At 37.7% G+C, this 24,564-nt stretch overlaps 1 long non-coding RNA gene across 2 annotated transcripts; it reads left to right on the top strand.

Annotated features, from left to right (window-relative positions):
• LOC110396642 lies at positions 214 to 23,646 on the top strand. Of its 2 annotated transcripts, XR_002437126.1 has the most exons (5): positions 214 to 373; positions 15,276 to 15,488; positions 19,369 to 19,426; positions 21,659 to 21,835; positions 22,478 to 23,646. It is a non-coding gene; the product is annotated as an uncharacterized LOC110396642 (long non-coding RNA). The 2 variants fall into 2 exon arrangements; XR_002437127.1 differs by lacking the exon at positions 19,369 to 19,426.

Genomic DNA, 24,564 nt, shown 5'->3' with positions numbered 1-24,564 from the left:
AGATGTATTATTTATTGTAACATTATGGTTATACCTCTTTTTACCTAGCTTGTGAAAAGAAGCTCAGACCAACCTTTAACTTCTTAGCTGCGGGTATTTATAAGCTCAAAGAAACAGTGCAATCAATGAGATTTGGATGTCTGCCCATCACATTTGATTATATTTCACTAGAGAGAAAAAAACAAATGGATCTTTTTTCCTTTCAGAAGGTATGGAAACGGAAACGTTTCAGAGCAGTACAGAGTTGTCCGTGGAAGCAATGTGTTTGTTTCTTCCTCTAGAGCAGAGCAATTGGTGCTGAGCAGCATGGAAAACAGCTACTGGAAGACAGAGCCCTTTGAGGTTTAAGGATGTGACAAGTAGGAACAACACAGTAAGTGTTATTTGTGCATATACACCTCAACAGCTTTCAGCCTCAGAAACATTATCACCATTGTTAAGTACTTGTGGATACTTTTATTTAGTTCTGATGGAATCAGACCACAGCTACTCCTGTTATTACTTGCAGCTATTGCCAGTGAACAACTGTATCAAGATAAGTGGGCAGCTATTAAAAGCAAATATTACTGAGCCCCGTTAGTTACTTCTAGTTCAGTAGAGCTTAAGAGCTGTACCTCTATGCTGGGAGAAAAGATAATTACAAGCCTTAAAGGGCCCAGCTGTTGAGCATGCAGTTTTCTTTTGGCACCCTATGTCATGAAGAGATTCTAGGAGTTTCTTGGTCCTTATTATCTCTTTTCCTAGCAACACTTCTTGACAAATGAAATTCCCAACACAACATCTGTCCACTTGATTATCTGGCAGTACTGGGAAAGGAATGTGACACTCAGAATTGCATAGTGTTTCACCAGACAAAGTTTAATGTCATAACACTTTTTTGCCAAATGTTTACATTCTTATTGCAGTATTCATAGAACAGAAAAATATCAGCTGTTGGTGAACTGAATATCATATCACTATTCTTCACTACTCACATCACATTTCTAGATGTGATTTCTAGATTCCTACTGCTGGTAGGAAAACTTTTATTCATTCCAGTCAAGTGAGTCTAAACCAACATATAGAACAATCCCAGGACCCATTGTCTTACCCCAAAACCAATGGGTGTGTTACGTTGCCTTATCATTCAAAACAGGCTGGCTGTATCCAGATGGTCTTGTAGGAAATATCCCTGGCTAGTGACAAATCTTAGATCACCTCCAGAGGTAGTTTGGGTGTGTGTTACTTGGCTTCTGGTTTAAAAACATGCTAATAATTTTCCAGTGGTTATGCAGTTAAAGAGACTGATTGAATACCAAGATACTGGCACTGTTTAACTTAATCATTTAGATGTAGCCTGTAAAAGTTGGATTACTCTGAATATGCAGATTCAGGATTCTGGGTTAATTCCAACATAGAAGTCATATCTGAGTGTGTATGCATTCACTTGTGCTGTCATATATGTGTCAAAGACTGATTATGTTCATGCTGAGGTCTACACTTTTTTACTTATTTTTCTGGTTTGACTGCTCCCACAAGCAAGACAAAATAGTTAAGTTTCCCAAGCTCTTCTCTGGTGTCAACGGTTTACGGGCGTTCGGCCCGATTCCATGACAAAGGGGATGGGGGACCCAAGGGCCCATGTCCCGGGAAAAAGGGGAAAGGGGAAAAGGGTAGGGAGATGGCCCTGGGAGCAAAGAACAGCAGCAACAATCTGAGGAGAAACAAACTAATTTACTAAATAAGATATCGGAATGCAAAACAACACACTATAGTACAATATAATTACAATTTAAGCTGGTAAATCCAATACAGAGAGAGAGAATGTCCCAAAATCAAGGTAGGCCTTACTCTACTACCGACGATAAGACAGCTGGAGAGCGAGGTGCTGCCAAGACGAGAGATGGTGGAAAAAGGGACGAGGTCTCGTGATCTGCAAGTTTTTATACTGCGAGCTTTCATCTTTTCCCTCCGGCTGGAAAATGGTAACAGAGGAGCAAAGTACTGTGGGGAATGTAGTAGTCCTTCTCTTCTGAGAACCAGGTACATTCACTACGTGATGTTACGATGTGGAATACCAATAACTGAAAATCATAAAACCATGACATCTGGTCACCTATCCTGCTGGCTAGATTACTGCAGTAGAGATTGTTCCCTTCCCCCACAATCCCTTCAGTGATAATGATGGGGTGGAGGGACTCTTCCAAGCCTATTGCTCAGACACCTACAGATGTTCCTGACGGCTCCCATGGGTAGGGACTTGCTGAACTGTGACAACTCCAGACTAACCTCAAATGCTCCCTTTGCTAAGAAAGCAGTCTGAATTACTTTTGTACTTGCTATGGCTTCCTGAGCTTGAATGCACTACCTCAGCAGTACATCAGAAGGACACAGCCATAATCAGCTTAATGAAGGCTACTGGGATGTCCAGGCATCTTCAGACTTTTCTACTTCTCTTTTGATGTCTATGGCTCCTTTCTGACTGAGGCATGTATAACTTGGATGATTTGAAAAATTAATCTTGTGGCTTCCTTCCTGGCTCTCAGATTCCCCATCTCCAAGAGGCTATGTAATCTGTCACTCAGGTATCTAAATCTGGGTAGATTAATTTCAATCCATACATGAAAGCTAAACACACAGCTTGCCTCTAGGTTGTAGAGATCCAGCTCAGTGTTGCCAGAACCAATTTTGCACCATCTCTTCAACATTACCAGTACTTTCTGCTTGCCAAGAACAGCACCATCATCCTATCTACTGTGCAGGCCTGGACTCCTTAGCATCATCTTCAGCCAAGCCCCAGCCATGGGCTGGCTCTGAACATCAAAGATTCTCTCTGCCTAATGGCTCTAAAATGCAGACACTGTTCCATTCCCTCAGTTAGATCCATCCCTCATTCTTTCCTAACTTCATTATTGCAACATCCTGTCATCTCAGTCTGACAGAGCTCATCCTGTTATGCTCACATTTATCCACTATGCTGTTTAGGCCCACTGCTTTCCCTCAAAAACTTTAGACCTTTCTTCCCTCTCCAAGTATCGTTCTTCCAGCTTTGCATAGCCTGTTACATCTGACAGACACATCTTAGTTTTGGTAGGAGGTCATTATTGTAGTTGTCCTGTGCCAGTGCACAGGACACAGTGCAGAAGTCACTGTCCACACTATTTAACTGTTCAAATAGTCCCGTGTGCAGCTGGCTAGCAGTTTGCCAGGTAGCTCCTGGGAGAGTTTGGGAATTAATACTGGAGAAGCTAGCAACTGTGGCAGTTTGGATGTGAGCACCCTACTTCCAGGCCAAGTCTAACAGCGTGAATGTGACCAAACTATGCCAGCTGGTCTGAGAATGAGTGAAGGGGCTCTGGCATTACTTCAGGGCATCTATGTTGTTCTTAGGCTTCTAGGGATATGAAATAGTCGTGGATTTCTACTGCAGAAAACCCAAGTGTAAGGTAACAAATAACTGGAAAGAGTAATAAAATTGTCTTTGTTACATATTTTCTCCTGAGACTTACACTCCCACAGTGTTACTTAATTACTGCTGTTTAATATCCACTCTCTAAACAAGCTCCTGGTTCCTCCGATATTATTTCAGCCACCTTTACCAAAGATTAATGGTCCAGGCACTGATTATAATTTTATTATCTAGTAATTACTCTGTAAAGTAATTGAGTCTACAGCCTTTCATAATATGGTGACATCTACCTACAAGTTGCTTTTTCATGAAGAAGGGGAAGAGATTATTTGAAATGATTCTACAATACTATCTTCAAAATCATGCTGTTATTATAGTTTCTTCAGTGACAGCCTCAGATTTGCTTTGTCCATGTACAATTTACTTTGTGTATTTTTCACATGCTTTATTTGTTGGATCTACTGTTGCACTTATTAATATTGAGTTAAAAGTTTGCCTATAAAAGGTAAGCCATCTATGGCTAGATGCTTAAATCTCAGAAGAGAAACCTTCAAAAGTCTATTAAAATAGATGAGAGGATCTATTATGAGTAGTAAATTTTGTTAGTGTAATATAACTATGGAGATCAGCTGTTTCTCTCTAGTTCATTGCCAAGTTCTATTAAAAATTATTTTGCAGACACAGAGTGTCACACATTGCAAAGTCTGAACATAAATTGTGTTTTCCAGAGAGCCTTTGGTTTCACAGATATATGAACGACTTGGCATAGTTGTCCTCTGGTGGTTAAAATATTCAAATAGCCCATAATTTACTACTAAAGGCAGAAAACTGGGCTGGGATTCAGGAAACCTGGATATCATTTCTGAAACTGTGTCAGCCTTGATAGATGACCCTAAGCTGTCACTTCTCCTTTCTGTCTTATTTTCTCATCTAGAAAACAATGTCTGACTCTACTGATGAAAAGCAAAGCATAATAGATGGTAACTATTATTATTTCTATTAGTCATAAATGTTATCCTATATTTCATACAATTTTTAAAAGAATTTTTAAGATGAAGGAGTAATTTCAGGTCTCTTTCATAAAGTGTGATGCCATAATGATTTAATGAGTGTAGCTGATGTTCTTCCACTGCTGATTCTGATTTTAGAAAAGCATGCAACTTTGAAGACAAAACACATGAAGTGGAGTTCTATTACAGATTTCAGCTGCTAGTACTTGTCCACACTCTCCAATTTTCCACACTATGGATTGTTCCAATATCTACAGATTTGTTGCTTGTTTTGCAAACTAAAATGGTTTTGATGTTCCCCATAACATTGATTAAGCAATGAAAATGATATTAAAAATTGTTTATTCACTAATTCCATCACCAACACAAAGGACAATGCGTTTCTGGTAAGTCTGCTGCTGTCTGAGCTCTCTGTGCAATTCCATCCTCTGAGGCTCAAGGTCATGGGCTCTGCAGTGTGACTCCAGAAGCAAGCTGCACAGGCCAGGTAACAAGTAGTGGCTCCTACTCTTCAGGATTGGATCCATCTTAAATGCTGAAGTGCAGCTCTGCAGGTGGAATGGTCAGTGACAGACAGGAATCAGAAGGGAGGAAAAAATGTTTCATGGCCTGATTCTAACTTGTAAGGACTCAAGAAACAGGTGAAAGTCTTTCACACAAGGTCCAGTTTTTCTTCTCCCCCAGTTATCTTCATCTTTTCACCCTAATGTTTTCTTTCTTAACCAGCAACAAATCTTAAAGGCTTAGGCAGTAGAATAGTTGATGGCATTTGTCAGAAACTTGCAAGATGCAGACACTTCTGTGTTTCCTACATGTTTCTGTTTGTCAAAGAGCTCTGATAGATACAACTGATACAGGAAAATGTTCTGCAATATTTCAGCAGCTCTCTAACAATGGTGTGTGGGAGCCCCGTCAGTTCTCCACATGCAGTTGTGGTGGGGCTTGCACAGACACAGCTCTTTGTCACCTGGCCCTGCCTTGACTGTTCTGTCAAATCACTCCAGACTTTTCCTTTCCCATGCCAAGATGAGTGTGCCTGGCATGAAGCCAGGAGGGACTGTTTCTTTGTTACCAAACAGGGCTGCAGAGTTTAGCAGAAGTCATTGTGAATGCTTCTTAGTTGTATGTCAGACTCCTGTCTTTGTATTCCCTCTGTAGTTGGTGCAGAGAAAGGTCTCTGACTTTCTCACAGTAGCTCAGCTAATCATAAGAGGAACACAGCAAGAGTTGGAGATAACTCTAATTAAATGCTCTGGAGATCTTTCTTAATATCTCTGGCCTCATTTCAACACAGGATGTCAAGCTGATACCTAATTCAGTGCATCAGCCATTTTCACTCAAGTCGAGGGGTTGATTGCAAATTCTCAACAATATTTCCCTATGCATCTCTGCCAGGTAAAAAGGTAACATCTCTGCACATCACAGGTCCACAGTACTTAGGCACTCATACAGATGTTTAAATATGCAATTAAGCAAATGCTTAATTGATTGGATATCTACCCTAACAGTAGTAAGATGCAATTACACAGACAAAATCAAAGAACTTGTGAAGTACATTTAATTCCTTAATTATTTGTGAAAGTTATGGCATTGTGTTATTGGCAAGAGTAAATAACATGGTAGATAAGCATAAAAGTCTGGCTTGCTGGATCTGCCTCCCTGTGAAGGAATAGGATATATGTTGTAGCAGTGACAGGAGAATTTTTTCCTTAGGAAGCTCCAGTGCACTGGAAATTTCCCATTAAACCATTTTATCCAGATTTAACTCAAGATCTGCACACAAATTATTCAAATAAGAAAGCACAATTTGATTTAGAACAAATACAACAAGGAACATTGTAATACTGCAGTAAAATGCTACATATTAATCTATTGTCACTAATTACAAAACAAGCTTGTATGATATAATTGAAGCTTCTGTGTTTTATCACATCTTTGACATCTAGCTACGTGCTCTCTTTGTGTCTTTAGTCTTGCTAGTATATTTTACAAAAAAAAAAAATCAAAACCCCTCTTGCTTCATCTTTCCAACACAGTTATACATTAAAACAAGACAACCAGGTAGTACCTTTGAAGTCCAAATGAGACATCCATTGCAGTACATGGGGGGGGGGGGGGGGAAGAAAAAAGGATGTGTTTATTTTTCTCTAATAGCTCTGTAAATTCTACAGGGAATTATGTTTTCACAGCATATTACCTACTTCAGGTAGGTAATATTAGATGCAGGTTTGCTACTCAGTGAATTGGATGCCATATATGAAAGAAATTCCTAGAAAAGTTTTGGTTCTGCTATTGGAAAGTGTGGGGTATTGCTATTATTTCCTCTAGGATCTTTTAAGAACTGGACATATGTGAGTCACTTTTCCTATTTTCTGTTATTTTCCATTTTCATAGTACCTCCCTTCCTGAGTTTTGCAAAGCAAGTTCCTAAGTACTGTGAGAAAGGCTGTGCTTCTAATGATAACACCAATGATATTTTCAGAGCTGGGAAGCCATATGAGCAAACTTGTTATGCAGATCTAGAAGCTCCTTCTACTTCAGTGGGATCAGGAGCAGACCTGCATTTTAGTAAAAGCACTCAATATGTATTTTCAGATTCTTGAATCTGTTTTAAGCACACGTGAGGAGGAGGAATTTAGCTGATATGAATCAAGTTGAGGGAGTTCTGCCAAGGTACATCTACCTAATACCCAGTACAATATTCTCCCACTGCTCATTAGATCATAATTCAGCCCATTAAGGAACTTTGCACTAACTCAGTGAAACTGTCTAGCTGATAATAAATATTAAGATGATATGTAACTTCTGCCAGCAGAGAGATTTGTTTCTTACATGGTGAAAAGAATTGAGAATTAACAGGCAACATGTGAAAAGACAAACATGCATTGCTTAGAAGCATATTTTAGAAATAAAATGATAAGAATTTCTTGGAATTCATCATTGAATGCTTGTTTAATCAGTATCAGGTAGTAGTCTATCTTGTAGCTAGGCATAGATAGCAATTCTTGTATAGCACTCACTTACAAATGATGACAATTCTTGGAACAATGCACCACAGGCTGCTTCCTTGCCTATTTGCTATTAAATATTAGTGATCATTTTGGTACTTTCAAAATCAGGACAGGTAACATTAGCAGAGATTGTTTTTTACCACTTACTGCTTTAAACTGAATACTTTTGGTGTATCAAGCCATAAATTTCCTCTGTTAATGTGCTTTTCAGGAGACAGATACTATGAAGTCAATCATTTGGAGGAAATATAGAATTACCAACTGAACAATTTCTATTCCTTTCTTACACTTTTGTCTTTTCCTCTAGTACAGAATATACATACTCACAGGTTAGTAAATATGCCAGACTTCCCACTTCTTATGGTAGCCTAGTGGCTTGAACAGACATCTAGTTCCTGGTAGACACCATGCAATGCCAAGAAGATGCAATGGCAAGACCTCTGTGTGACCTGATACTCTGGCATGTTCTGATGATAGCTTTCTTAAGAGCTGTAAGTATATAAAGGAAGGAAACTATTTAGCTCTGTTTTATGACTTTTAATTTGACTAACTGTGCAGAGAGCTGTTGAAAATTAGTAAAACTGTATAGAATTATCACAACATTAGTGTCCCAAGACTACTATGTGTTTTGATGCCAATTTTTATCTATGAAGATCTCCTTAACTTTACCTTATTTTCTGTTACCATTCTAGGCTTAACAATCTATAATTTTATAATTATAGAATCACAGAATCTCAGGGGTTGGAAGGGACTTCAAGAGATCATGAAGTCCAACCCCCCTGCTGAAGCAGGTACCCTACAGTAAGTCACACAGGTAGGCTTCTGGATGGGTCTTGAATATCTCCATAGGAGGAGACTCCATCACCTCTCTGGGCAACCTGTGCCAGTGCTCCATTAACCTTACTGTAAACAAATGGTACAAAGTATTTTGCATACCACTTTCAGTTGTATACAGTAAACTTTTATTTTGCTTTCAAAACCATAACAGAATGTAAAGCAAGCTTACAGGAAACTGTCATCTTTTCAACAATGACTGAGCAAGTCCTCTGTTTAAGAAGTACTTTGTGGCTGTCTCATGAAAATTGATGTATGACAGCAATAGGCTGTGAGGTACATGAGTAGCGCTTGATACAGGTTTTAAAATTCTTGAGTCATTGTTACAAGCATTGTTACAAACTGTTTCCCCTAAAGTGACAATGGCAGAAGAACAGATAATAAGCCTCAGTAAATTTTTCCTAACATCTTTAACATTCTATGCATTTTCAGACGTATTATGAGCTCTATGTGTAAAACTAAAGGAGATGTCCAGAGAGTAGGGAAGGGTTGGTGATCTGCCTAGATCTTTTGGCTGAAGCAGGTGGACAAGCAGGACTGGGAAAGGAAATTAGAGAAGAGGGGAGCACTTGGCTCCATTTTCCCCAGCACTGTGGCACAGGGGAGACTGTGGTAATAAGTCAGCTACCAGAACTTACAGTTTGTATAGGCTCCTTCAGGTATTGTTTTCTGAGATACCTAAGCCCCTTCCCAGTTTCTCTCACAGAGAACTCTCCTCACACAGCTCTACATTATGACTTCCCAGTTGCCTCTTTTCATACATCCACCCCCTTTGCTCCCAGTTTCTTGACAGCATATTTTCCTTCAGTATATTTTATAGTATTGTAATTCCTTCTGTCAACTGATGGACTCTGCTCTATCAGTTTTGCATCAGACAGAGCCAGAAGTGATATGCAGGGTGACTACAGGTAAAGGAGGCCTCTCTGACACTCAGAAGGGTATGTTTAGAGTGTGGATTCATTCCTCTGTTGAAAGAACTGAGGGGGTACTGGTAGAGTAAAACAAATCTACCTCTGCTTTACAGCCAAAACCTCAAGAGAAAATTATCCTGTGTAATTTATACAGTTATTTTCATAAATATATGAATCTAAAATAATGTCAAAACAACTTGAGAAATGACAGTACATGTACAATTGTACAGCTCATTTTACTTGGCTGTATGCTTAAGGGCAACAGTCAAGTGAGCAGAACATCAGAAATATACGTAGTTTCTATAGTGTAAATCAATAAAAATTTTTATTGTTAATGAAAGGTCTGCAGATGTCATGAAGAGTGGAATAGGAACATAAATTTAAATGCAGATTTTTTAAAATTGCCACGCAGTCATTCTTTTGTTCTCATTTTATTGCTGTGTTCTGTATTTGTCTGTCTCTTCATCAATTAGTTGATGTAGAATAATTATTAATCTATAATATAAATAAAGATAAAAACATCGTGTAGCAGTTCTTCTTCCAGTCAGAAAAGCTAGTAAGATCTTTGCGACTGTTCATCAAATCTGCACATTGTTTTGTAATTTGAAATGTCATCCACAAATACTTATTTTTAGAAATGTAATGGATTTGGGGAAATCTTCTGTTATTTTCAGCTGTCATATATAAGAAATTGAAAATTATAGCAGAGTAAAAGTTGTTTTGTTTATATTAAATTTAATAATTTAACTGCTTTCTCTACCTGGAGAGGTCTGAATTGGTTTAAAACAAATATAAGGTAGAAATAAAGTGTAAAAGTATTTTAAGCAATTTCATAAAACAATATTTAAGAGAATGAGTTATTTGAAGTTACTTATTTGTATTACTTATGCAGGAAATGTGTGTCAATAGGAATTTGCAGCAGAGGAATTTAAAATAGCTTAACCATAAATGTAACTCTACTTGATGCATGCTGGTTACATTTTACTGCAGCATCACCAGCTGAGAAGCAGAGAGAATTAAATCCATACATAATTTGAAAAGAACAAGGATCTGAAAATAAGAATGCTTAACTATTTAAAGGATATTGGTGTTATTACTTATCTCTATAATTTGAATTCTGGGGTGAGAACATACCATGAAATGCTCCTTCCAGTTTTCATCCATTAAAGATAATTCTTTTAGAAAGGTCTGTATTATGAATAGACAGTTCTGATCTAGAAATGTGTGGTTTAGGTTAATGTATGTTACTAAGTAACAAAAGATGTCTTAACATAATGTCACATTTCCTTCCACGTTAGTCTAAACGCTTGTATACTTTGTTGGTTTTCATTCTCACAGAAAGAAAAATGTGGAAGGTGATTACCCTGTTTCTGGAAGCAGTGATTTTTTTGTTAGTCTGTGAATGCTCCTTGAGAGAAAGCTAGATAGTTAATGGGAATTAAAACACATTTATCAATGGAGGTATTATCTACAGTGCTTCTATCTCTGAGAATCAAGCGGGAAAGTCTTTTCCTCTTCAAACTCCATAATGCTCCCTGGGCAGTATGGGAAGCTCTCTGGAAAATCCAGTCTTCCCAAAGGCCAGGAATTACCAGTCCTGGTGAGAAAGGAGACCCAGGTACCATGGCAGCAAAATGTTGCACAATAAACTAACTTGGCGCTATGTTCTTTATATCAAGATGGCGGTGATGTGATACAGACATACACACTAAAGATTAAGAAGAGGTAATGGTCAATATTATAGAAATGAAAATGGAATAAGTTATTGAATTCCTTTTTGGTTAGTAAAGATGTAAAGAAATCAAAGATTTCAACTCTAGAACTGACCCATGTTAAAGGATCTTCTGTTCTATCTTGTCTTTCTTGCTGTTATTCATCTTCCTCAGTGTCAAAAATTGTATCAGCCTCTGCAACAGCATGACCTCTACAGAGGAGCGTGTTCAATTTTCACCATTTGAGAAAGTGAATAGCATCACTTATCAGTATACAGAGTTGTTTGCTGATTGATAGTAACAGTCTTACTGGAATTAAGCTGGATAATTTTAGCTTGGACAGAATGCAGAAATAGTTGCAGCTCCATAGGACCTTCTCCTGACATATTATTCAGTAAAAGGAAATACCCAAAGCAAATCTTTTCAGCCTCTGGAGACCTGGTATACTCACACATCTACTAAGGGCACTAGTAGTATCCTCAGCTAGGAGCACACAAGAATGTTTGAGGATATGCTGCTCAGAGAGTACAAACACAGCAGGATGTGTTGCTTCAGAAAACTGGAACTGCTGTAAACATACCTGCCAACATTGGGGGGAGACTTAACAACAAAGAGCTCAACAGACTCTGGTAGATCTTATCTCTATGATGCCTCCGGAGTCTGGAGACAGGGCTAAGGTGTAAACAGAATACTCTTTAGTATGCACAGCTAATGTGGTCACATCTGGGACAGTTAAGGAACCCTTTGTTTGTTATCTATGTTGTTGGGAAGAATTTAAGGATAATTAACTGTGAGTGGATTTACTGCTTACGAGTGAAGGATATATAAGGTGTGTGTAAAACACAATAAAGAAAACTTGCTATTCTAATGCCACACTGACTGAGAATTCTCTAACGGGACCAAGCGCCGACACCAACATGACTCATTTAAAAAAAATGAAGAAATCTGGTGGCATTTAAATGACTTACTGAAGCACTGCATAAGTAGCTGATCTCTTCATGTGCAATATATCTGACCAGTAATGGATCTTTGAGTTACACTATGTACTCCATGAACCTGGCATGTTCAGGGTGTGCTACAACTGCTGAAGAACAGAAAAACTTGCTTTATATTCCCAGAGCAACAGCATTATTGGAATGCTATGGGACGGATCAGTTATGGAAGAACTGTGCTCACTGTGACTTAACAGAAAGTCACCTGCAAATGCAAGGTTGGTGAAGTTGTATGAAAAGCAGTAGTCTGGCAAGAAAAATGTGCACTACTGTGAAGGAAGTGATGCCCCCAAATATACATATGGACTGCCAGGTGCTATAGGCTGTCATCCTCAGCATGGAGCATTATATCACTGTCATTATTTGGGGTAACCCCTTTAATCCAAAAACAAGCAGCTCCCAACTCTAACTGTGTTAAATTTGATGAGAAATGTTTTCTTTTTTAATTGTTCTGATTAGCTTTGAGTGGAGTTGGTATTCAACTGCTGAAATACAATTATGAAAGACAATGTGTATCTATTTGTCTTCTACTCATTGCCACATTGTGGAACTGTGTTGGTTATTGTCATTTGCTCAAGCACTTTTCTTAAGTGCTTGCAAAAGTCCAGACTGTGGTGCAATTACCTTTGGTGACAACTTCTTTAGCCAGAAATGACTGGAATGATCAGTGTGTGTATCAAAAATGCTGCAAGAATTATATAGAGGAAAATGCACGTTTGTACAATAGCCTGAAAGTCTCTTACATCAAAGTTGGATCACTTTTTTTTGCTTTTTCTGTGGGTTCTTTGAGTGTGCTCAGCTTTCATGGTGGAGACTTATTGCCATTTCATCCTTGGAACTTATTTGATTCTGTGTGCTGGCAAGGATGTTAATAGTGTCACTTGTAGTGTTGATGAGTATGATGCAGGCAGTTTCTCACTGGATGTGGGTAGGTAAATGGACCTTACCAATTAATTTATCATATGTCACAAGACACTTTTATGGAGGAGGAAAATAACTGACAAAACCACTGCTCTGTTTAAATTATTGATCTGCAGTGTCTATGAAAAGCATTGAAGGCCAGTCTTAATCTTTCAGAAAAACCTGTTTCTGCTCACAAAACAAGAAAATTAGTGTAGACTCAAGCTCAAAAGAACAAAATTCATTATCTGTGAAATATAGAATTTTATGAGGAAAATGTGGTTAATGGGAGTAACTTTAGCTTAAAGATTCAGTTTTTCCAACATATCATTTGAAGGACATTCTGTATGAAACTAAATGTTTGACTGGCTTTACTTTTTTCATTGTAGTTCTTTAAGATAACAAAGTGCAAAAATAAAGGACAATCTACTCATCTTGAGATGATACTTTGTATGGTTCCACTCCTCATAATATTTTTTAATGTTCAAATATAAGTAGGAAGGAGGTAAAGATTGTTACTCTATCTCTTAAAAAAAAAAAAAAAAGGAAAATGCAATAGTAGTTTTCTGAAGTTTTAGCTTTTATGCTAAGAAAATAAAAACAGTGTTTTATTTCAACTCAGATCCAAAGGCTTTCAATTGGTTAGTTAACTGAAAATACTTAACACTGCATGATATTTCCTGGAAGTGCCTAGGGTGTTGTTTGGGAATGTACTTGTCTATGTGAGCTGAACTCCAAGGTGGATTACACAGCCTAGGACACAGTGAAGAACTCCCCTCTAAATAAAATTGTATAATATTCTCTGAGATGAGCACAATTATGAAGATATAGCTTGATGAGGCGATTTGCATTTTAAGTCATGTTATGTATTGCATTTTAACATAGTTAAAATGAAATGTTGTACATCAGCCCTTAACTGAATGTTTTCATTTGCTCAACACTTGTAAAATGAAGCATTTCAGCATAATTTAAACAAAATTGCCTTGCTATGTAAAAAAATTTGCTATTCCAAATTTTATCTAAGCAAAGAACTAGTGTTGAAATATACATCTTACCATGGGCTGGAAATTTGAAGTTTAGTTAACATTAAATTGAGGAAAAAATTCTTGTTGGGATATAGTCTGAGCTTTCGTGATCCTACTATCTGAATACAATGCTGCAACATGCTTGTATTTAAACTTGGCATACCGGGCGAAGAAAGGATGTACTATTTAACATTCACGAGACTACATTTTTCAGAAGGCATTGCTGTCTCTGAACTCAAATATTAGTGGTGCTAAGTGCAGCATTTCTTTAAGCCCACACATGGGAGGAGAAAACTTGTTTGTTATGGTGTTATGCTGGTGCTGAATGTTCCCAGAATTACACAGGACTTTCCTCAGCTCTGTCCTTTGGAGCAATCTTAGGGGGATAAAATGTTACTTCAGAAATGTCAAACCAATAGCCAAATTAAACAATTTAAAGAGTGTCCTCAAGATAGTTACTTGGGTACCCCAGGTGACTATCCAGTTCCCATTAGATAGTCATGAGCAGTAAACTGTACACATCTTGTTAGGAGATTAAGTGCATTTCAGTATGCAATGTACAACAGTGTAGTTCACTGGACATGCACTCAGCCCATATCAGTAGAGACTGAAAAGAGAAGAGAGACACTGATGGGTACTAAACAAACATTAGAGTCCCAGGCATTAGATCAACTGCAGTGACGATTTCTTGCCTTTCTAAATTAGAACAATTATATTTGATATTGTCTAGAAAAGTATCCTTGTTTAAATCCATACAACAAGAAGGAATGTTCTCATTTGTAGATGTTAAAACAAATTTAGATTTTAAAAATGATGCTATTTAATGTAATAATAGCTTGTTCCAATGCATTGCAAAATGTCAGCTACTCCAATCTCAAGTGTTGCAAGTGAGCATAAAGCCACTGATTTCAATGATGTTATGCTAATTGACATCAGCTTTGTAGTTTCATCCCATATATTCCATGACCAGAGGAAGTGAATACAAATTTGAGGATTTATTTTATCTAATATCATCTCATTTGCTCTTCTTTGCTAGATTTGAGTAATTAACTCATAAACCAGTATGAATTAAATTAAACGTAATTACTGAATACTACCTATGCATCTGCAGCTCAGGAGTTGTTTTAATTAATTACTCTGCTGTTTATTCAGTGTAAATCTACCAGATGTATTGTCATCTGTGAGCTTCCCTATTTCTTGAACGAACAGATTTGTGAGTGCTGAGATTTAATAAGTGTCCTACAACTCTGTCCTGAGTTTCAACGTGTGAGCTAAGAAAAAGCTTCAGGCTCTGTACAACCTGGCTGATGTCAGTAAATGGTAATAGCCATAAACTACAAGAACTAGAGATGAAAACAACAGGACTAACCTTATCGTTATATGGAAATCACTAGTTTTGAAAACAGCGTATCATTGTTTATTTTGGTCGACAAAATATTGTGTTTTAATGGTGTTTCTCATATTTTCCTCTTTAATTTTTCCTGCTGTGCAGGTCTGACATCTTTATGCAGATGAATTCAAATTTGGATATTTTATTAGTTATATGGAGAGTTTAGTGTCCTTCATCAGATTAAAATCTAGGATGTGTCTTAAGAAGTGAAAAATGCTACTCATCTGGAAAGATCACAGCTTCCTCTAGGAACACCCTTATTCTCCCTCAAGAAGTGATGCCCAAAATTCTACCCTGGAAGGCACTGACAGCCAGGTATGTTGCTCACCAAGAAAATCATTGGAAACTGTTACTGCTTAAGGAGAGAAAGATGCCCAAATGAGCAGGAGGAATAATCCTGCTTTAGTAAATACCAACTTTAAATGTATTAACTACTGTTTATGTGGAATAATTACATTATTTTTCCTGCTACGAATATAAAAAAATTGCATTCAGAAATTGAATGTTGGATTTATACTGAAACATTTTTTATCATCTGTTTGCCATAAAAAAATACTCTAACTAAAAAGTCGAACACCATAAATCTTTGCAAAGCTTCTTTTTTTATAAGCTATATATTTATTATTATTACAAAAATTTCTGAACAGTCTTAGTGCTTACTACCATATTTAAGTTAAAATACACCACAAGGTTATTCTCCCTTCATTTCCCATGGTGAAAAAATATTTACTATAAATACCGTGGATTTTCCTCTAAATATTCAACCTACATGAGCCTTCTCCAAGTTTCATCCCAATTATTTGGATCAGAATTGACATAATTGCTTGTTTAAATATTCAACTCCAAGTCAAATTTTTAAACAAAAATGGAAATCTGAAATATAACTGAAATCGATAATAGGAGGTGCTGAAAAATGTTCGTAATTAGGTCTTAGATATTCAGCACTCAAAATCAGGCTATGTTTCTAAAGACTTTTGCCCTATTTTTGTTACTGAGTAAGCTTGTCATATTGCAAGTGTTGCAAAGGCAGGTAAAACTCTGCTCCTGGAGAACGTGTTCTACAGTAAGAAATATTCTTAAAATGTAATGGTGTTAATTATTACTTCACATCTTGTATGGACAATAACTGGTATGACGGTAATATAAGTCATTTCTCACCATCCATTGTGCTAATGCTTTACATCGCATCAGCAGCTTGCAGATAAACTCTCTTAACTTTAGGCACAGTAGTTAGTTCACTGTCATCACAGTGACAGGGTTAAAAATAGGCATGTTTGCAGGATCTGATCAGCAGAGAGCTCTGGGGGATTATAGAGTCCTGTGTACATGTAATCTAGTATATAAAATATTCACTTGAAGGCATTTGACATAAATTAGCATGCATTACAGACACTGACTTTGTGTCATGAGTGTTTTCAGTGAGACTATGCACTCCTTGATTGCTAATCATGCAAGCGAGGAAGGGCATCCTCGACATATCTTGCAGGTAACATGGGGAAATTCTTTTATATTCAAGTCTATGAAAACACAACATTAAAATAGTTTTACATTAAATATGCCAGTGTATTTCCTAGAGGTTGAATGGTGTCTGGAATTTTTTTCATCTTTTCGTCAAGAGCTGAAGAAAACAGCTTTTTTCTGGAGGCAACCAACTACATACCAGCTCAGACTGCATTTCATTGAAAGCCTTTATTTTGCAGTATTTGTGTATTAGGAGTAAAAAAAGATCACACAAAATGTGGATAATAACATGCATAGATTTTAGACATAGAACACAGTATTTAGGATCACACTCCCTCTCAGGATTTGCTACTAATCTGGTGCCATTTGATCTACTCAAGTCACTTCATCTCAAGGTACCCTCCTTTCCCTCTTATGTATCCTCTTCTCAGTCTGACTTTTCAGTTGAATAATACTGCCACAAAGGCCGTCCCAACTCAGTTAATGCCTTTGCTGAAAATCCATGAAGAAGAGTTTCCGCTCTGGATTGTTGATTTTTTTCCATCGGTATTTTTTTTGAATGTAATTGAAAAATGGAGTATCTCTGTAATGCTTTCAGAGAAACAAGGTTCTGGGAGAAGCTTGCTGTCTGCAGATGCAGTACAATAGATGGAACAAGTTACCACTGTAAAATCCATTTCGTAAGGAAAGGTTGCAGAGGACTTCAATTTAAGTAGTATAGATTCAAACTTACTGTGAAGTCTTAGAACGTCTACACAATAGCTTTTTTTTGCTTTGGCTCCTGAGTTGCACTGAAATATTTGGTGACATGCTTAGTTCTACCAACTCGTTTAGTTCTTTTCATTATGAAACTGTCTTTCACGATACAACCTGACTTACTGAGGATGCACTTTGGTAAGGTGCTTTCTGTTAACGTAAGTTGAAGACACAACCTGAGTCCTCTTTGCCACTCTTTTCCAAAACACATAAAGTGGTCATAGGAAAAAACAGATTATTTCTGCTGAATTACAACTCCAGCACTCTGCTTATAAGAAAAAAGAATGTGTATATAGATGTGTATATATATAAAATTAGGATATCAATATGTACTTGAAGATTCACTTTGATCAACTCAGTTTACATGACAAAATTTGCAAATGTAAAACAGTCACTCAAAAAATGTTTCACGCTATTTAGCCTCATGAGAAAATTATGAACGGGTCAAATCTTCAGAAGCAGGGCTTTGAATCACAGCCTGTAATAGACCTGAGAGCAGAATCGTGAAAAGCACTTTTGTTTAGGATTTGCTGTAAAGATGGTCATGCTTGGAGAACATTTTCTTAAGAAAAAAAAAAAATCCAATGCTTCTCTTTCTTAAAGGCCATTTCTTACTGTCCCTGAGTTTTGTTATTCTGATGTTCCAGTTCTGCTCAATTACCTTTCATTTGCCTAGCCAAGAAAGAAGAGGTAAGGTAGGCTTTCTAAATTGTCAGAGAGATTGAATTGAACAGAGCATCAGAACTGGAAACAGTTTTTTTGCTCATTCCAAGATCAACTGTGAGGACATGGAACCAGATTTGGAGCTGTGTTAATATGTATTTGTTACTAGAGGAGGACTGGATCAGTGATGAACTGAAGAAGTACCACTCCAATTTAAGTTAGGGAAGCTGAACAGCTAGAGTGCCAAATGCTGTCAAGGAACTGTTTTCAAGAGATTTTCCTGGTGAGAACTTGCACAACGAGAAAAGCATGCCCAGTGGTAGCCCTTTTTGATGGCAGTTAAAGAAAATGTTGCCCTGCTGTAGAGCTAAAAACAGCCAGTCCACATCAATCGTCTCTGGATGCCAGTGAGTCAAACACTCTCATATCCCTCAAGCACTCCATAATTACAAGTAACTGCAAATTTCCATGGTCTTGTAACCTCTGTCCTCTGGTATCTTCTGGGAGCAGAAAGGGCAGTCAGTAACTACTACAGGTCACAAAAGATCCTGAGGAAGAAGCGTGTGCAGAAGGATCAGTGGAACTCAGTGCTTGGGAATGTTCAGCAAGAAAGTGAAGCAGCCTTGCTCGGAGCAAGGAAGCTGCAAAAACTGTGGTACAGCAGGCAAGATGCATTCCTGTTTGGTAACCGTTGGTGGACTGGGCAGCATACCATACAGGAATTGCTACTGCTGAGCAAGTTCTTGAGGGATTATGGTACTGGTAGTATGCAGGAAGGCCACAAGAAAAGTAGGAGTACAGCTAATTCTGAGCAAATTAATTTTTAATTTAGCTAAACATTCATTTTTAATTCAGTTATTGTGACCTGGAGCACAGGCTATCCTTGAAAAGCAAACAATGCAGATAAACAGGAGAAAGGTCACTCCAGGAATAGAGTAGGAATTAATAGAAAAAAAGGCTGAGAAAGCTATAGAATGAAAATTAAAGAATGAGATAACTAATTTTCAAGCTGTGAACTGCTGAAGAGAATATAAAAATTGTCCATTGAAAGCACTTGGAATTTGTTAAGTATTTCTTGTTATTTGTGTTTTATGCTTTTTGCTTCTGGTGCAATTATGTCATTAAGTAATATTTTATTTAAGTTATTTTTGTTTCTGGGGTGGACAGTCGGCATTTTGGTAAGTCAGGCAGGCTGCTTCCAATGCCTGCTCTTTGTCAGAATGTTTAGGGAGAGACAGCTTCTCTTAAACTTTGTGCATTTCACATTCTCTTAAATCATCAGGACACTGGCTTTTCTGTCTGTCTCATTCCCCAGATACAATCCACCTGGTAATGAGGTATTCACTGGCAGACATAACAGAGACTTATCTGCAGTAAGTGGAAAAAATATTTTATGACTATTCTTTGATGTTTGTAGACAGTTCAAAGTTACTCCCACTTAAATATGAATGAATGGAGAAAAGAGGGAGGGAAGTGTCATGGGTATGAAAAGATTTATCAGTTCAGTAGCTTCTATTATATGCTAAAGCTGCTCTTTCCATATCCCACAGTTTCCTTCCAGGCAGCGTGCTTGTCAGCTTCTTGCTGAAGTTGAGCATTTTTTCGGAAATTCATAAGTAAATGTCACTGTTGGATGCAGAAAGTGTGCAGTCAAAGGAATCCATGAGTAAGAAATATCTGGTCTTAATCTGGTGAGGTATGCCCATTAATTTATCTGAGTTGAAATTCAATCTCTGTGAGCAGAAACAATATTGCAACATTCCTTTATTAATTGCAAGTGTGTGTGAAAGAAACATCTTTCTGCGAGATGATTTTCCTTACCCTCTGCACATTAAAGGTCTTGTTTTCATCCTCTTCATGAGGATCCCATCCCCCTGGCACTTCTAGACTGTGAATCTCAGGAAAATTATTGAACCAAAAATTTGTGAAGATGTCCAGAGCTCTGGGCTGCCTTCTTGTGTATCTGCATAAAATCTTTTGCGTGATGACCATGTGGAAGGAAGAAGTCGCTTAAGTGAGTCACCGCACATATAATCTAGGCATGGTAGAGCAAAATGAGGTTACCAGCTGTGGTTTTCAGATAGCAGATACACCATGAAAGACCAACCATGATATATAACTAAGAAATAAAAAGACTTTATTATGAAATTTGTTAAGTTAGTAATTGAAACTTGAAGAGAAAGTTGAGGAAAATAACTAACCATGACATACCATACTATACTATTACGTACCACATTGTTGTATGGTAAGTGGTAAATAAATTTCATTTAGCGCAATGTGTTTGATTCGAAATCCTGGCCATTGCATTTGGCTTGTCCACTATAAGAAATTTTCCTGCACTTGAATAGCTAGTAAATTTTTGTCAAGTAGTATTTCTGTTATTATTTATCAGACTTTTCCTTACATTTGCATTTGCTTTCATTAACTTTCTTGTACCTCTTCTAGCTTTCCACTCTAATAGTAATTGTGAAAATATTTTTTTATGTGTTTGCTATTGGTATAACAGAGCCATGATAGACATAATCTGGAAAGACTCTTGGAATGTGGCCACTCGCTTTTTCTATGAATACGATAGCGGTGTCAAAAGAGAAGAAATCTGGAAAAAAAAAAGTAGATATTTCCTCTTGCTGCTCATAGAGGTCAGATGCCCAAATGTCTTAGCCACTTGCTTGTGCTGGGCAGTTATTTTGAGTAAGTGACACACTGAGCTGTATCTAAGTAGGACTTAATACCCTTGTTTCTGTGCAGAACAAGAATCTTTGACTCTGCCTCTTATTTCTTCCATGTGTGCCAGTGTCTATTAGAGCAAGAGCTATGGCTGGGAACAGGTTTGCTTTGGTAACATAAGTTAAAAAAACCAACAACAGAAACAGAAAAGAAATAATGGATTTGGACAGTGATTTACAGCAACTCTGTGAGGGCACATTCACAAGATCAAGACACCTGTGCAAAGAGAACTTGAAACAATTTATTTTGCCTGCTGCACATCACGGCTGTGCTACCTCCAGATCCAAGCTGGTGATGTTCAAATGGTCTGAGTGTCCCCACATATATCTAAAATCATGGTTTGTTTACCTCAGAAATAGTGCAAATGACTCATTATTTTATTTTGAGTTGTGCTTAGCCTCCTTTGTGATTTATGTCTGTTCTCTACAAAGCCAGGTGGGATTCTGCTGCTGCATGGCCAGGCTGTCAGATGGCTGGCAGCACAGACCACCCTGTGTTCTGCACCAGTAAAGAAATTTTCTGGCTGTTGCTGACCACTCTTGGGTAAATTTTCCCCATTATCCTGGTAGACTGTGTGTTTTTAAGTTCAAGATCTTTAAATATTTATGTGACTCTGCTGGAGGCAGTCTGTTTTCTAATATCTGCAAGGATCTCTTTAGCTTTGAGATCACCCTTCCTAAAATTAAGAACCATCTTTGCAGAGAGTGACGAGGAGAGATCAAAATGTTGTAAAACTGTACCAGAATATCCAATCAAACAAATTTGAGTTTGTGTTCACGCTACACTGCTGTCCCAGTGTTATAATTTAAAAGTGGCTCTGAGGAGTTATCTTTTTGTAATTAGTAGCTTATCTTTGCTTGTTATTTTCCTTTTTGTAGGAAAGCTAAGTCTCATAGGATACTAACAATACGGAGTGAGAAGAAGATGGCCAGCATCATTACAGATACAGTCCTGCCCTCTAAAAGACAGTTGCTGCTTCTGGAAAGGAACAATGCATCCTGAGGCCAAGGGAAGAGGAGGAGCCCAGGAACAACACTGAAGAAGGGAGGGATGAGGTAAGTGGAGCTGGTAACTGAAACTGTAGAAAGTGGGAGAGAGGAATGCAGAGGTGTCCAAAACACCACATTTCTGTTTTGGACAAGCAAAAAGATTGTATATATGTGAGGATTATATATACGTATTTAAATGCAAAGAATGGGTATATCTGCCAGATGTTTACACTTCAGCAGCAGTGTCAAATGACTGAACTATTGATCTCTTTAACCCCAATAATCAAAAAGTGTTCTAAACTATGATTTTGAATCTTTGCTCATTCTGTAAATGCCAAATGCTTCTTCAGTAATCAGAAAATCATGTAGGAGATGAGGAAATTCAAATTCCCATGAAGATAATAGTTTGTCTGATGCAGATGTGGTCAAAGATTAAAATGTGCAACAGCATATGCAAAATGACTATGTTCTAAATTTATGACTGGGTTAGTGTTGACAAATTCAAAATAATACATTACTGAAAGCAGACAAACATGCCAAAATAGTGTGGATAAGGCTTATTAACATGCTCTGGCTACTTGGTGCTTCATCAGAGTTTACATTTGGTTCATGCTATAGAAGCAAAGGAAAACAGCCAGAAGTTACAAGGGAATGTGGACTAACGTGGTTTTTCTGTTTTCTTCCCTTTTCTTTTTTTCTTTTTTGTAGTATTGTAAATTTTAAAGAAAAGGCAACAAACAACACACAGATTACAATGCTGGCATCTTCTCTGTAGTCAATTTGATATTACAGACTGAATTTTCATAGGAACCTATGGTCATTTAAAACCAAGCTACTGATGAACATAATTGGTATAACAAGCATCCATCCACAGGCTGTCATTCACTATTTCTGTGTAAACAGCCAGAGACAAAGGAAGTATGACTTACAGCCAGGAAGCAAGCAGTTTGATCACTGGATTGGGTATGTTTGTTGTGGGCCAGAATCTCTGCTGTCATCCTGCCCTTTCTGTGCTACGTGAGGGAGTGCCCCTGAATTGGAGAATCATGTGTTGCCTGGAAGTGGTATGCCAGTCACCATGAAGGGTCACAGTGAAGCCCCATGCCAAGTTTTTGCTTTGTGCAGCACCTACTGCAGGCTGTACAATGGAGTGGGAGGAGCCACTCCATTGTCCCACTTGAGATCAAGGAAGGGCCCTGTATTTCAGCCTTGACAGACTCCACATAGGTGCAGCTCAGGTGCAACAGGAATTGCCCAATTACTTCAGTTTTCAGAGCACAAGCACCACTTAAGATTTTGTAGGTATTTCTTTGGTTGAGAGGGGTTAGTAGCTGACCTCTACTGATCTCAAGGACACTTTGGGGCAAAGGTGACTCTTTGGTCATATCTCCAGTCTCCTGAATCCCACGTGCATGCTCTAAGGGCAATGAATTCCCTTATTTGTGATTATTTACAGCTGATTATATAAATGAAAACTTATGGCTATGTTATTATTTGTGTTACTGCCTTAGCTGCTCAATACAATTTTTCTTTCGGAAACCATTTTTGCCTTATATGCCAGTGAAATTTCTTGTGTGTTTGATTTCAGACTTGCTCCAATTCAAAGGACTTTGCTTATATAAACACTGTGTTTTGACTATTTAAACCAACATAACTCATTTTTACTAAAACAAATTGTAGAGTGATTGCCTCAGAAAGGCTGGTCAGCAGATGGAACTGAGAAGTGTCTTCCAACTGATGTCATTTGGGAGTGTTAAGTTCCTTAACTGGCACATGTGCCAAAAGAATATGCATGTACGCTGGCTCGGCAAGCCTTCTGGAGCATTCATTCTCATCTGGTCATCTGCACTGTGCCAACCATGGGCCTCTGGTTGGGATTCAAAGCCTTGTTCTAACAGAAATAAAGACCATCAATGTGGTTCTAATCATCAAGGAAAAGACTGCATGTGGTTATTTCTTACTTTTTCTCCCCTTTTATGTTAGCTTCCATCTACACAGAGGAGAGTAAGAGGTTATTGCTAAATTGTGCAGAAAAGCATTCACTGAATCAGTTCGTATCTATTAGAACTGGTGAGAAGTGAGAGAGCAAGAGAACCTGGAACAGCTGCAAAGCAAATTCATGGAAAAGGAATTTTATTTCAAACAAACAGGAATGTATATTTAAGAGACGTTATGATTTTTTGTTTCTTTCCAGTTAGTTGGATCCATTTGTTTAGTTCTTAAATTTTCAGGGAAGACTATGCAATTAAGTGCCTCACTTTCAAAGCTGCTAATCCCTTTCAACCTAGTCAATCCTCACTGCTTCACTAATCAGTGAAAGCAAAACAAAGAATAAAAAAGGGGATTTAACATTCACTGATTTACGGTGTCTGAGTGGATTATAAAACCAGCAGTCAGCACCGTCCTGGTGTGATAAGACCTACTGTGGACACTGAAGCAGTGATCACACTGTAAATCAGACACTGCAAAACTGGGTAACTGAGAAAATCCTGTTCTCTGTCTAGTAGTTGACACTGGGATAACAAGTATACTGATATGGGTTAATATTTTTATGGCCATGCAGCCTAGAATGTCAGATCCTCTGTTTTGTTTTTTATTTTCACTGACCAGTTAAAAAAAAAAAAAAAAAAAAAAAAAAAAAAAGGGTGAGATATGATTTAGAAAGGTTTCATATGTGACTAGTGTTTGAGACAAAATCCAGACATGAAAGAGCTGCCTTATGTTTAGAAATCAGTAAAGGATGAAAAATACTCTCTTTTAGGGAACTGGAATAAGAGTTCTTTGGAAAACAAAGA

This window comes from Numida meleagris, chromosome 3 (genome assembly GCF_002078875.1).
Source record: "Numida meleagris isolate 19003 breed g44 Domestic line chromosome 3, NumMel1.0, whole genome shotgun sequence".
Lineage (NCBI taxonomy): Eukaryota > Metazoa > Chordata > Aves > Galliformes > Numididae > Numida > Numida meleagris.
This window is presented reverse-complemented; position numbering and strand designations above follow the sequence as displayed.